General features: G+C 44.0%; 1 protein-coding gene across 1 annotated transcript in view; it reads right to left on the bottom strand.

The window, feature by feature from the left end:
* Nucleotides 1-14,173, bottom strand: part of LOC142581828 (uncharacterized) — a 29,075-nt gene that overhangs the window by 8,806 nt on the left and 6,096 nt on the right. The window lies entirely within an intron of this gene.

Genomic DNA, 14,173 nt, shown 5'->3' with positions numbered 1-14,173 from the left:
AAACTTTGCATAGTTGTAGGTGCTCATCTGGGAGATTCCTTCATATAAACTGTGGTACGAAGGCGTAAGCGTTATTGAGGGATAGCTGAAACAGGCACACGTGACGAAGACTCCAACTTAACGGTTAGTTGGGGTTTAATGGCACAAAGGCAACTAAGGCCATGCTGCGCCAGTCACAAGACAAAAGGAAACGAAAGGTTAAAGCAGGCAAACCTGCATTGCATTATAGTTCGCGTAAATAACCAGTTGTCTCTAAAAAGTGGAATAGGTTAGTAAATCGCACTAGTGGGTCATCTGCCAGTAATAGGGCAGGGTGTAAAGGCATATTTAAATTATATAGGTTGCGTAAAAGCTTCCGTCGCTGTGTTTCAAACTGTAAGAGGTTGATTGCATTTTTCGCAAGTCGGCGGGTTTTCTTTACGGAGGAGAAAGTTGTGTGTTAAATGTGTGTGTCCGATCCGAAGTCGACACAGGATAACCGCATAGAACTGTTGCTGGTGAGTACATGACTTCCACTCACCAATTACGGGTTTAGTAAGATGTAGCTTGTTGCTTAAGCAATGGTCCCATTTCTGTTGCCATTTGGACGTCAAGGCCTTCCTAATAGCCGTGATACTATCCCGATATGGAAGCGCCGTGTCTGTTATGTATCTGTGCACTGCCATTGTTGCGCACCTATCCGCTGCTTCATTTCCCGGTATACCGACATGGCTTGGTACTCAGCAAAACCTAATTGACCGGCCGTATTTGTTTAATGTTACCATGTTTAAAATGTCCCCTATCAGGGGTTCACATTCGGATTTCGCGTGTAGAGCCTTCAGAGTGCTTAATGAATCAGTGTACATTACGGTGTTTTCGTGTTTGTCAGCGATGCTCTCTTTAACTACAGTCCATATTGCGTATACTTCGGCTGTGTAGACAGAGGCATGTTGTGGTATTCGAATACTTGTTTCCCAATGTACATTTCCCAGTGTTTCCCAATGTACATTAACGTTTTGACACGTGACTGTTTGTACGAAGGAATAACCCGGCGGCCACGTGATTTCGTAGGTGCGCCCGTGTGATATACAATTCCATCGCCCGTAATTCGTTAACCAAGACTACCAGGCTTTACTGGAGGGCATGCGGTATTACTATATACTATATTCTGCACCCCGTTGATAAATCACAGCGGCACACTTTGGCTAAATATGCAATGGTAAATTATGTGCGAATATGTGGCGTCGCAGTTGTAGTTTATGCATCGCAACATGACCCCATGACGTTTTGCATAAAAATAAAAAAAAAATCGTAGAGTCTCTGTCTGCCCTTCCTTTTTTATTATTATTACTATTATTATTTTCAACAGTATGAAGGGTGAGTGGGAATGTGACGTTCCCGCCATGAATTTTCTTGGTCTTCCTTAATTCATTCACTTTCCGCCGTTTATTCATATTATTTTGTTGCATCGGCGAGGGGTAAACTTCCGGGCCTTGTGCAGCAGCCGATTGAACTATTCTTTCGTTTCCATCATAGCCTCATAGCAATCATTTTTGAAGAGAACAACAAAACTTAAAGTGGTACTGTTTTCAACATTTCTTAATACATTTTCTCGGCATTGGCTCGCACGAATCCGAGCCCCCGCTATCGCTTGAATTGGCCACTCGCTGCGAGGGATGACGATAAATGCATAGAAGCGGAGAAAAAGGAATCCTTACAAAATGCAGGCCTGAGCGAATCCTCGGGAATTAACGGCATCGTGGCATGGACGACAATGCTTACGCATGACGCTCGCAGCACGCGTGTGAACGATGCATGGATACGCACGCAACTCGTAGTTACCCCTGCTTAAGCCCTCAACCCGCCATCTCACTCCTTAATTGCGTTCCACTATACACGCCTCCGTTATAAAGATGCGCACGCTGATTATAAGCCGTAATTCGTGTGCCTTATAATAATTACCGACAGAGCCACATCACGCCCGACGCCTAGGAGTACAGTTTCGTTCTAAACCACTCGTTGAGCAATTTAGCTCAGCACGTTGAGCGTTAGAAAGCAAATTACCAAAAGTAATATCGCAGAAGACGCTGAACTGAAGCGATAACAACGCAGACCTCTAATATGTCGGCGATTCCGGGCTATTTCTGTTATATTTCTTCCCTAGTCTAGATGGAATCACACTTCGCGCGCCGCCCTCGATCAAGCTCGGATATCTCTGACGCTCAGTGGAGTCGACTAAAGCCGTTCGGTTCCCTGGGGCTTCTTCAGAGACGTGCCAACGCGAACGGACCGAGTTTCTGACGATTTCACCGAGTTGCGGGATGACTTGCGCAGCAGTCGTTCTGTAAGTCGTCGACGTTCGAAGCTCGAAAGACTTGACGAGCAGATCTCACCGCCTATCGGTTAGAACAAGACAAGGAAACTCGCGAGATTTCCCTCGGGACCGGCGCGAAATTGGGCAAAGAGAAGACGTCTAGTCGCGGAAGCCGGTAATCTATGGAACGGTGCTTGTAAAATGAAGCGTGTGGGCACACGCGGAGGATCAAAGAGCATAGACAGGCGGTGCTGTAATGAGCTCTAGCTTCACCTCCCCCCCTCCCTCTCTTTCATCCCAATCCCCCGAAGAAGCGGCCGCTCACATAGCCCTGATTTAGCGCTAGGTCTACTAGCTCATCTATCTGCAATACGAGTTTCCGCATCACGCACAATATCGGGCAACGGTATAAGATAGCGACGCTGTGCTACTACGACGGTCACGAAGAAAGTCATAGCACACTGTACAAGCGCGTCCGATGTGAAACGGAACACTTAATTAGCCTACTGCGGAAGTGAGCGTTCGTATATTCAAGTTGTTGATTGATGCTAAGTACCCTTGTGATGTGAATAACTGGCTTCGTGGGATGCTTTTGATAGCGACAAAAAAAAGAGAGATTTAGTTACCGGTTTTTAATGCAAATTAGGCGGGCTAATTTTACACTGGCGCTCCCTCTGTACACGGTCATAACGACAGGTGTTTTAGACTAGGCCGGTTGCCAAGTGGCCATCTGGTTTGCTGAGGCCGGCGCAAAACGAAAGTGGCGAAACTTGCGACATAGAAGAAGCCATGTGAAAGCAATTCACAAGGTTAATGTATTTTTACGAGACATTTCACCATAAAACTGATGACGCAACATCCGTGCGTACTTTTCACCGCATTCGAGCCAGAAAATCCTGGATTGATACGATGCCATATTAATTTTTTACCGATCTAATTACCAACTGAGCGTCGACGCGCAGCATTCTTGAGGCGTTCAACTCATTCAAGCAAATGACTTTAAGAATCCTTGTCGACCCGTGCGCAATCATCTTCTTCAGTGCCACTTCGAAACAATGGAATGGAACGTTATAATCGTCCTGCCGGCGCTACATCAAAGCTCTCTGGTGTTGCAATGAAACGACGCGTTTCACGCGACGAGTTAGTGCCTGTGGGAGCTCTTATTGGCTGCGCATAATGGACAAAAAGCCCCTTCATTGCACTTCAATGCCACCTGTTTCCGTCGAAGACGCGCAAAGAGCTGAGAAGTTCATTAGAGAGGCAAGAAGCGCGCCAGGTCATAGTCACACGAGCAAGGTAACAAAAGTTTCATTTTCCGAATGCTGCAAATGCCCAAGAATACTGTATCTTATCGCTTTCGTTTCTCCCGTGAGGGGCAAAGCCCCCGGGGAAATCTCCAGAAGCCCGTTTCCTCCTTCAAATGACAAGCAACGAGATCTGTTAGGCACGTGCCGTGACATTTGCAGACTTGCTTCTGCTTAAGCCTGAAGTCTCTCCCGTCCCATCGTCCTCGCCCACCAGCTGCGCCAAGCTTCTGTAGCATTATTGCAGTCCTACAACCAGGCACGTTCCTTGATTTTTTCCGCGTAGGCGGGCAGAAAGAACTAGTGAATTTTCCCTCACTGCATCACAGGTGCCATCATGGCTGGGAAGAAAGCTTGCAAAAAGAATGAGGAGCTTGTGCCGGGAAAATCGCTTCGGTGGATATTATGTTCTCGGACCTTCTTTTCAATCAGGCTTCCTGTCGGTTCTTTAGATGCCGCATCAAACGCACGATATTATTGAGAGCACGCGATGTTCGCTCCATCGTGGAACACTTGAATGGTCTGCATTTCTCGTTTATGCGTATACCGCGACAAATTTCAAATCGCGCAAGTCAACGGCACAGCGCCAACAAAGTCTACACAGGACAGCTTTAGGGCAAAATGCGTAATTTAGGGACTAGGTAGCCATATTTAAGAGGATGACAACTTTAAAGAGAAAAATAGGTCAGCACAGAGCGCGCTTCTTCCCCCTGTACATGTACTAGAATCATTCTTTTAGAACTGGCACAGCAACAGGCACAAATTATCACAACTGTGAAAAGTTAGCTGTCGATAACTTTGCCAGGCACCAATGGTAACCAGAGAGTACGAAAATTGATTGCTACGCTACACGGTATATGAGCAGAAACGCACTTTATAACTTCATGGGAGCTCGGCTGGATTACCTTATGTCTCGGCTAACTCCAACCAATGTGGTTCGAGACACACGAGGTTCTTTTTCGCGCATTAAGAAGATTTCGCAGCAACACATCTTGCCAGGCCACGTCGTGCAACTTCCCCGACTTGCTTTTGTGCCCAACTTATCTACTCGGTGCGCACTCCGATGCAGCAGCATAACAGACGACCCAGCGAATTGGAATGAGTGCGAAAACTTCACTATGCTCTGCTCACACGTGACGCCTTCTGCGTCATGACGTCATGACATACACCTCCTGTGAAACTAAACCCAACTTGCTTCGCCTGAAAGTTACTATTGTATAAGTTGCTTAAAAGAATCTGAGGAGTGCCGTTATATCATTCGGCGTTCCGGGACTCCGGCCCTTCGTTGCTTTATATATTCTTGTTTTACACGAGCTATAGTAAACTGGAATAAACTTTCATAGCAAACCATAACACAGGATTTTATAACGTGTTTTTAAATGCAGTTCTATCACGTCCTTTCGTAATGTGTATTTTTGTTTACTATTCTGAATTTTTCTTCCTACATTGTATTTGATAATGTTTGTCAATGTTTATCGCTCTGTTTGCATGTCTCTGCAAAGATATTGCAAGAGATCGCAGTATCTGTAAATAAATAAAAAATGAAGAGTCGGAAATGCCATGTCAGTACTCGGACACTAAAGCTAAATGTTAGGTTAGTCCAGGCTGGATTGGTCAGCTGGTATACCTAACAGGCGATATTTAACGACATACATCTAATCGTAGAAAATGACGTAAAGACGAAACAGCTGTGGCGAGGCCGAATTGAAATTTCTGCAACGGCAGATCTGCGCGAAATAAAGTACCTTCGCAACCTCCGGATGAGGTTAGAAAATCTTTGAGTGATAAAGAAGAGACCAGAATGTGTTCCAAAACAGCCGGAACCTGGCAACGTTTGTCCCCTGGGAAAAGGTATTGACATAATGGTTAAAATGGTCAATATAAGAAAATCATAAATATATGATCAAGCTTGACCCTAAAACCGTGCGATAAAAATCGTCGGTTCGCGCGCTTATGTGGAAATCGGTGTTAAGCCAAATAAAACAAGCGTGAAAGCTCACTATACTACAACTCTACAATGTCTAAAGTGAACAAAATTGATGTATCACGCTAGTATACAGTGCGTTTCATCGGACACTTTCGAAAATTCTTGAAGGTTGTCTGTGGCAGATAGCAGAATTTTAGTTCACGAGGTGGTCTACTAAAAGCGGCAGACACTACTTGCAAAACAAATTGAAATGCATAATCGACTCATTAACAAAAAACCATTAATTAGCGTTTTTAGCTAATTACCTCATGGCCCATATTGCAAATTACAAATTCCAGCCGTGGAGTTCGCAAGCTAGATCCTCTTGGAATGAATTCTCAGGATGACACCAGTTTATAGATATTGATTCCCGAACGTTGCGGGAAAATGCATTGGTGTTCCAGTAGTATTCCTCTCTTAACAAAACGTCGTTTTATAGATTCAAGCACAAAAGTAACTGGAAAGCCAATGCATTTATCCGCAATGTTCGGGAATTAATATTTTGAAACTGGTGTCATCCTGAGAATTAGTTGGAAGTGAATCAGACTTGTGAATTCCACGGCTAGAATTTGTAAATTGCAATATGGGCCATAAAGTAATTAGTGAGAACTTAGTGAATTTTTGTTATTTAATCGGTTATGGATTTCAGTTTTTTGTGCAAGTAATGCCCGTCTCTCCGAGTAGATCAGCTCATAAACTAGAATTGTGCTATATTCCACAGGCAACCTTTAAGAATTTTTGAGAGCATTCGCTGAAACACCCCGTATAGAGCGTACACCGCTAATTTCTGAACACGGCTTTTACGAGACACACAAAAAAGAGGTGATAATTTCGCAGTAGTAAGTTGTTCCTACCTTTATTTTTTCGCTAAAGATGAACTGTCGGACCCACTTTTTCAATTATCAATTAATCCTGCATCGTATCTGTTCAGTACAACGTCTAGGCTTACTCGACACCATCATCCGAATTCACTAATACCTTATTTTGCACGGACGGATGTGTTCAAGTATTCTTTTTTTCCCCGAACTATAACAGACTGGAATAACTCGTTGTTGCCTGTTTCAATTGATTGACTCATTGTATTACTTTTGTGTCTTACCGCCTTACTTGATTGAATAATGCATTGTAATATTGTTGTGTTTAACCACCCTGCTTGGACCTGTTTTAGGTCTGCAGTATGAAATAAATAAATAAAATAAATAAAAATATAAGATAGTGATAGTGTCTGTACAGTGTACCTACTAGCATCGGAGTGCAAAGGCTTAAACCTTGCAATGCGTTAATGTTTTTTGCGTATTTCGTCCTGCGTGTTTGGTATTTCGCAAGGGACTAAGATGAAAATTTTGCTCGAACCAGTCATAAATTTTAACTTTTCTTTTAAATCAGCCAATTCTATTCAAGTCGAATCACTGGCTCCCCATTTACAAGCACTCCTACTTACCGCATGTAGACGAACACTGATATCTAAACCGCATAGGAAATAAAACGCTTCTTGATTAAAATTATGCACCCAGAAGCTCAAGGCAGACCAATGAACATAATATAAAGAAACACTAAGATAAATTCTAAGGCAATCAAGTTTAGCAGACTATACTCCTGGAATCGCTAACAGACTAGTTCTAACAGATTTTTCATCAAAGGATGCAGGGGTTGCGTTCTGCTAGAGTACGCAAGATCCCCTTGGGGCCAAGCAAAGCTCGAACTTTGTATTTTTGAATGCCCGAGGTGCTTGCGTCTCTTAATCTAAAGCCGTCTACTGGCAGCAAAGGCGCGGAAAGTCAGAAAGGAAGGCAAAACAGAAATACGGGTGGCAATGCCAACGTTAAAATCCCGCACCACGTCGCAATGACACCATAGATTTCGGCAAGGTATTAATGGTTTGTCGAGTTAAGACAAAGAGATGGAGAGGGGGTATTAAACGCATTATATGGTAATTTCAGGACATATTGAATCTGGCAACTTTTAGGGATTCACTTTTCGCGAAATTGACCAAAACACGAGAAAATTCCTGGTGACCTATGACGTAAAGTGACGCAATTGCCTCTGAGTTTTGTCCTTCTGTTTCTCTGTTATAGTAATCAGCAATTTTGATCCAAAAGTGTCACTGCAGAACTTGTTTTTCTAGTGTTGAGCACAACGACTTCGAAAGCAACGGATAGCAGAGGAGATAAACGCAAGCCGTGCTCTCAACAATGATTTATTAGAAGCCGGATTATGGAGTTCTTAAGTTTGATGCACTAATTTACTAAAATAAACTTATTTGCTGTGTGTCTTTGAGGTTTGTTTATCTGCACTGGTACAAAGATGAATGTGTTGATGCAATTATCGGCCTTTCTTGCTCACGCAGCTTCTAAAATACGCGATAGGTGGTATTATGTTCATCATCATCGTCACCATCTTCCAACTATGCATATAAATTTGACGGACGAGGCGGACATAGAAGCCATAAAACTCTTGAATAGCTCACGTATTTTAGGCAGCGGCAGGAAGTTTGAGGAGTTACAAACATGAGATAAAAAGATCACAATGAGACACATGCGTCCTTGTGCATAATTGTCATGTTTAGAGATGACAATAGAAAGTAACCAAGAAACGTAACACGGGCATTTAACACGGGCACTTAGGCATTACGCGTATTCGACATGGACATTACAAACACAGCCGAAATGACCAACGTAGCCGTGTTGCCTGTCCATGCTTAAGCCTTGAATTCCTATACCACTCTCATCGAGGTCGCCGTCAGGATAGTAAACGACTCTCTATAACCTCCAGACACGAAGACAGCTCAGGGTAGAATAGGTTTTCAGGTTGGATTTTGTTACGCACCGCTCTGTTAGGTACGCGAACACCCAAGTCTTCGTTCGAAAGACTACGACTACATGCCAAAATCAGGATGGCGAGGTATGTGCGAACAATGTAACCATATCTTCAAAGCTTGTTATACTAAACACTGTTTTCCTTATAGCCTAAACACGGTAGTTGTAATATCACGGGTTGACATGTTGATGTTGCATCCTGAATTTTCATATCATCTCGCGGTATTCGAAAGGTACTGCAGAGGTGCTCCTCGTAATCTGTGAGAACGCAATGGTGTAGTTCAAATTAGAGTAAATTTTCCCCGAATTTTGCGTCAAGAACCCCTTCCCTACAGTTCTTCAGACTGGGATGAATAGATTGCTCAATCGCTTCCTGGTTAATGTGCAAAAGGATTGAAGGTAAAGTGCAATATAATGAATGTACAAAGGCTCTCAGAGGGGTAGCAGCAGGGTCAGAAGACCTCACTTCACGCGAGGCTAAAAGGCCGCATATGGTGCGTAAAAAAAAAAAAGGAAGACGGATAACCCTGTATACTGGACACGACTTGCCGCAGTCGCACTCTTGCGGATGCGAGACTCAAAATGAGAACGTAAAAATCGGCACGCCTGTATCGGCTCTCAATCCAGGCCACTAGCGACGTTGAGCTTACAGTGCTCCCGTTCACCAATAGATGGTGCCACGTTGCCCGTCAGTCGGTCTTGTGTAGTCGAGTTCCGCGCGGGCCTCAGATGTTGTGTGGGGCCTCTTCAAAATACCGATCCGTGTCGAGAATAACGTATCGGTGGTCCTCTTTAGCTCGCTTTAGCTTTGTCAAAGAAAAGCTGCCGTCCTATTGCTCAGCTATTCCTGCAATCCTTGATCGGGCACCATTATTGTGGTGGCTCAACGTCCTCTGCAGGTTATAGCGAGCATTCTCCAAATAGCGAATACATTCTGAGTTATACGCCTGAAGATGCGCAGCTAAATGTAATCGCTTCGTGTGCAAGAAATATGGCAGTCCGCTAGCATTTACTAGAGCTATGCGATTTGACACTGCCCACCTATAAGACATTAGTATGACGAATGACATATCGCTCGTTATATCAACGCCTGTTGCATTGTGAACTTTTTTTTTCACTTCATATTTGCGGCTATATTAACCCGATTATTACTCTGGTCTCCTGAACGAAGGGCATATCCTTTTGTTGTGAGCAGCAGCGCACAGGACCAGTAAATGTGGCACAGACTGGCACACTAACAACGCCTCTACAGCAATAATACTAACATCACCACCACCTTAATAAATATAAAAAACAAGGAGCAAGTCCCGCATCTGATAAAATCATAAGGTCACAACAGACATATGTCGGTTATCGCTAGCTTAAGCTTAAGGGAAAAAAAGCGATGTCCTTTATCAACGGGCAAGTACGTTCAGAACTGTTAATATTCGGCGTGGACAAAGACCATCCACGTTAAAAATCGCGCCGGAAGACTGGGAACAAATGTAAACAACGGGCTCTGCACAGCGGCTACGCGCCCTCTCGCTATGGCGAAGACAGCAGACAACACACTCACCTTACCCGTTGCAAGGCCAATGCAGGTTTCACCACGAGCCCTACTAGCAGCCACTCGGTATGGTGTCGCCAGCACTATCGCTGCCAGAACCACGTGAGGATAAGCCGAAGGATAGCACAGCCTTTTGTCTGAGAATCAGACTATCACATTTATCACTTGAGACGCGACTCTCCGGCCTCCAACGTTGCCCTCTGAAACTCGCCCCTTATTTTCGTCCAACGTAGCGGCTTCAGTATGCCCTTCGACAGGCTTTGGTAAAGCGCGATGTTTAATCTCAAACACAACAAAGTTTGTGGTAATCAAACCCCTTTCGATTAAAATGCCGGGAGATTAACCAAACGAACTATGGCTTTCGTCTGTTAAACACGAGGTAGCGGATTGTATAAGGCAAGGTGGTCGATGTATGAGCGTTAGACAGACAGTGGAACTCAGTGAGAATTTCTAATTTGAAGCACAATTCTCTGCATCGAACGATAAGTCGAGCTGCGATATACTCCGCTCAAGAGAGAGTTAGTCTTTGAAAAGTGGTGACAGGATCACAACTTTTAAAGGCGATCGAACGACAGAATTTAAAAATTACATTTTTTCAAGATGTGTGAAACCATCGCACAGTCGCATAGAGGGCTTGCACGTCGCTGTGCTGGTATCGCCGCTGCTTTGTGGTCACTGCAGAGAAAGAGAAGGCCGCAAAGATTAGGGGGCAAGAGGGGGGTTCGGGTGTTGGAGGGGGGGGGTGGGGGGGGGCGGTTGAGATTGGCTGTTAACAAAAGAGGTAAATCCCGTTCCGCGGACATCGCAACGGGATGAACACGTGAACTGTTAAGCGGTAAAATAGAACGCCTCAGCACTCGTCTTTCGCAACTATATCTACCTCCCAAAATAGGTGACCACGCACAAAGCTGCTGAACTTCGGCGGTGCGGTGTGAAGGTGTGAATCGAACATGAATTAGTGGCAGATATGGCAGATAACGTTCGCATGCTGAGCACGTCGTTTTTCGTCAGATCACCGAAGGTAATATATTTTAACAATAAAAAAAAGGTTTTCGGTAAAATGCAGAGTACGAAAGCAAGTAATAAATAGGAACACTTCGCGCGTGTGCAGCCCCACATTTAAAAAGAAAGAAAAAGAAGCTGCCCCTGTATGTACTTGCGAGAAACGTTTGCCAACCAAGGGGCTAAATTTTTGTGAAACTTATTTTTCATCCTTTTTGCCGCCTTTCTCGTCCAAATTGGACAACTCGGCGCCACGCAAAATAAGTTAACAGATCAAAGTAAGATCATTTTTACAGAACACAGATCATAAACAGAAAATATGAGTTGAAGGGCTCAGAGGTTAACCAGAATAACTGCCCGGTTGGGTACTCTACACTGAGGGAAAGAGGCTTTTTGGAGTACTCTTCCTGAAATAAAGAAATATAAATAAAGGGGAGGGGAAGCCCACACCACCAAGGTATACAGCAGGCGTAAAGCCAATAAAAAGTAACATAATGCGGGGTACAATTATTCAAAAATGAATTTGAAAAACAATGGGATAAAAGGATAGAGTATACAAGTGATGACAAGAAAATATCCCAGTTTTCATTTTTCCTGTCAGAGGCAAACACTGCTGGCCGCCCCTATATTTGCGGTGTCGGCTTCGTGCCTCAGACAGCGATTAAAGATGGTGAACAAGCACATCTCGCCGGCGCCACTTCGATTCTTTCGGCCTCGCCTGGCTCCCTTTCCAACTATGGACATCAGCCTATGCCATCTATGGTCGGCGACTCTTCAGGCTTGTTCTATCTCACTGTCAGCCCTTGTGGTCGCCTGAACCACGGAAACGCGGAAGGAAAGTACTAATTTATGCCGGTTGTGAATGTTTAGAGGCTAAGGTGGAGTGGAGCGGCTTAAGAACAAGACGGCGTACACGAGCGTGTGCAATGCACGATAACAGTGTAATCATGTCTATTCGTATGGTGAAGGCATACCTATATGCGAGCGTCGCCAAGCGCCAAAGAACAAGAAGCTACAAATCATAGCCGAGATATGCAAACCCTTTTTTGGACGAAAATATAGTAGGCTCACAGAAAATAGATTGTTCAATCATCTGCTACCAACAAATGTTACGTATTGACGGCATTGTTACAACGCTAAATTGATATGTGTCATCGCATTTATAAAGGAAAGCAAACTGCATCCTAATTCATTTATGAAGACGGACTTCATTATACTTACAGAAGCCAAATTATAAGTCCTTCTACGTCTTATAAGACATCTGACTTCATCTTCTAAAGCTTGGGGATAAACAGTCTGGATGACGATATAAGCAACCGCTGGAAGTAGGGAGTGCAGGGGTGGGAGGATCCAAGCGCCGCACCGGGTGCCGCACATTCTGTCGCAGCGCCGCTGCATGAGTATACAACGTCTGGTTTTGTGCGCAAGCGCGGCTGTAGAGATATGAAATTAGTTTGCTCAATATCAACATGAAAAGAGAGAAAAAGAGGTGCGATAAAGGAAAGACATGGTTAATCTACTTGCACTAGGAAAGCTGGAAGCATGAGTGAAAGATAAGTGGAAGGTGAGAAGCAATATCCGCAGTATATGAACGCACACACGCACAGGCGTCCATCGTTCCGTCCATCACAGGCGGTCATGCACAATGGTGAGCGTCAAGAGGCGCAGCCACTCACGCGAAGATATCAACTGATGTTTGCCGCGTGCCAGCAAGGGAGTTCATCTCTGTCTCCTCCAAACAAAACTTGCGCATACGAATAGGTCGTTACCCTGTGTGCGGCGTGTGTGGCCGGCCACGACGCAGGCATCGTGCGCATCGTGATGATCGAGAGGCGGAAGATCTGAATTGCGCCGAACCAGCTAGGTATTTCGAACCGGTTCGCGAACCGTTACTTTATTTTTCCGAGCCGGGAACTGAACCGGAACGGCGAAATTGGAGCATACTGAACCCCAAACCAAGCCAATTTTTTTTTCGGTTCGACATTTTGGCGTCACGTTGAAATCGCCCCCAAATCCATAGTCTAGCCGAGGACGTGACACGTACTTCGCCTAGATGTTCTAAGTGAGCGAGAGGAGAGACCTCCTAGCTTCTATTATTTTGCAGTGCCTTATCTCTCTCTCTCTCTCTCTCTCTCTCTCTCTCTCTCTCTCTCTCTCTCTCTCTCTCTCATGACTGTTCAAGAGTATACATGTGTACCCGCCGTGGTTGCTTAGTGGCTATGGTGTTTGACTGCCGAGCGCGAGGTCGGGGAATCGAATCTCGGCGACGACGGCCACATTTTGATCGGGGCGAAATGCAAAAACAACCGTGCACTTAGATTTAGGTGCATGTTAAAGAACCCCAGATGGTCCAAGTTTCCGGAGTCCCCCACTACGCCGTGCCTCATAATCAAAAAGTGGTTTTGGCTCGTAAAACCCCATAATTTAGCATGCGCGTTATTTTCACAAACGCTGTAGATACCAAACCTTGTGTTTTCCACGCACCCTGGTTGCACGTCATCAATAAATAAATAAATAAATAAATAAATAAATCAATAAATAAATAAAAGCTTTATTTAAGTTTGCCATACAGTGTGCAGTACAAACTGGGACTCAGAGAGAAAAGGCAATCTATACGACCACTTGACCCTGTCGAAACCAAAGGTGTCGCTTGACAAAGCCGTCAATGTCCAAAAACATTGACAATTGCGACAGGAGAAAAAAAAGGAAAAGGAATAAAAGGAAGAAGTTGAGCAACATTAAAGTACACTATGTGTAGTGCAATCAACTATCTCGGACATTGTGAGTACAAGAGTTACGTAGATCTTCATACAACGATATATGGAACTTCAAATTCAATTGTAACATGTAGTGAATACTGGCATACTAAATAAACAGTACGAAAAATATCTGGATTAACGTGAAACAGTGTAAAATTATAATAGAAGAAAAGTCAAATGCTCTAGAATATAAGGTCAACAAGAACTAAGTCACGAATAAGTCTCCAATAACAGAAAATGACGTATAGCATAAATTATAGTATTGAGTGTTTATTTAGGCAATATGTATATAAACATCTTGAAGCCATAGTTAGTTCTACATCGGGGTAATGTATAAGTATGTCGTATTCTATTTTCATGTGGCGTAATATGCGGGCTGAGTTTTACTATGCGATTAAGGAAGGGATCGTTTCTTTGCTATAATTTTTTTTATAAAAACAGGCAAACCTCTATTCAAAAATTTATTTACACCAACAATTTTATATTT

The sequence above is a fragment of the Dermacentor variabilis genome, chromosome 5 (genome assembly GCF_050947875.1).
Source record: "Dermacentor variabilis isolate Ectoservices chromosome 5, ASM5094787v1, whole genome shotgun sequence".
NCBI lineage: Eukaryota > Metazoa > Arthropoda > Arachnida > Ixodida > Ixodidae > Dermacentor > Dermacentor variabilis.
This window is presented reverse-complemented; position numbering and strand designations above follow the sequence as displayed.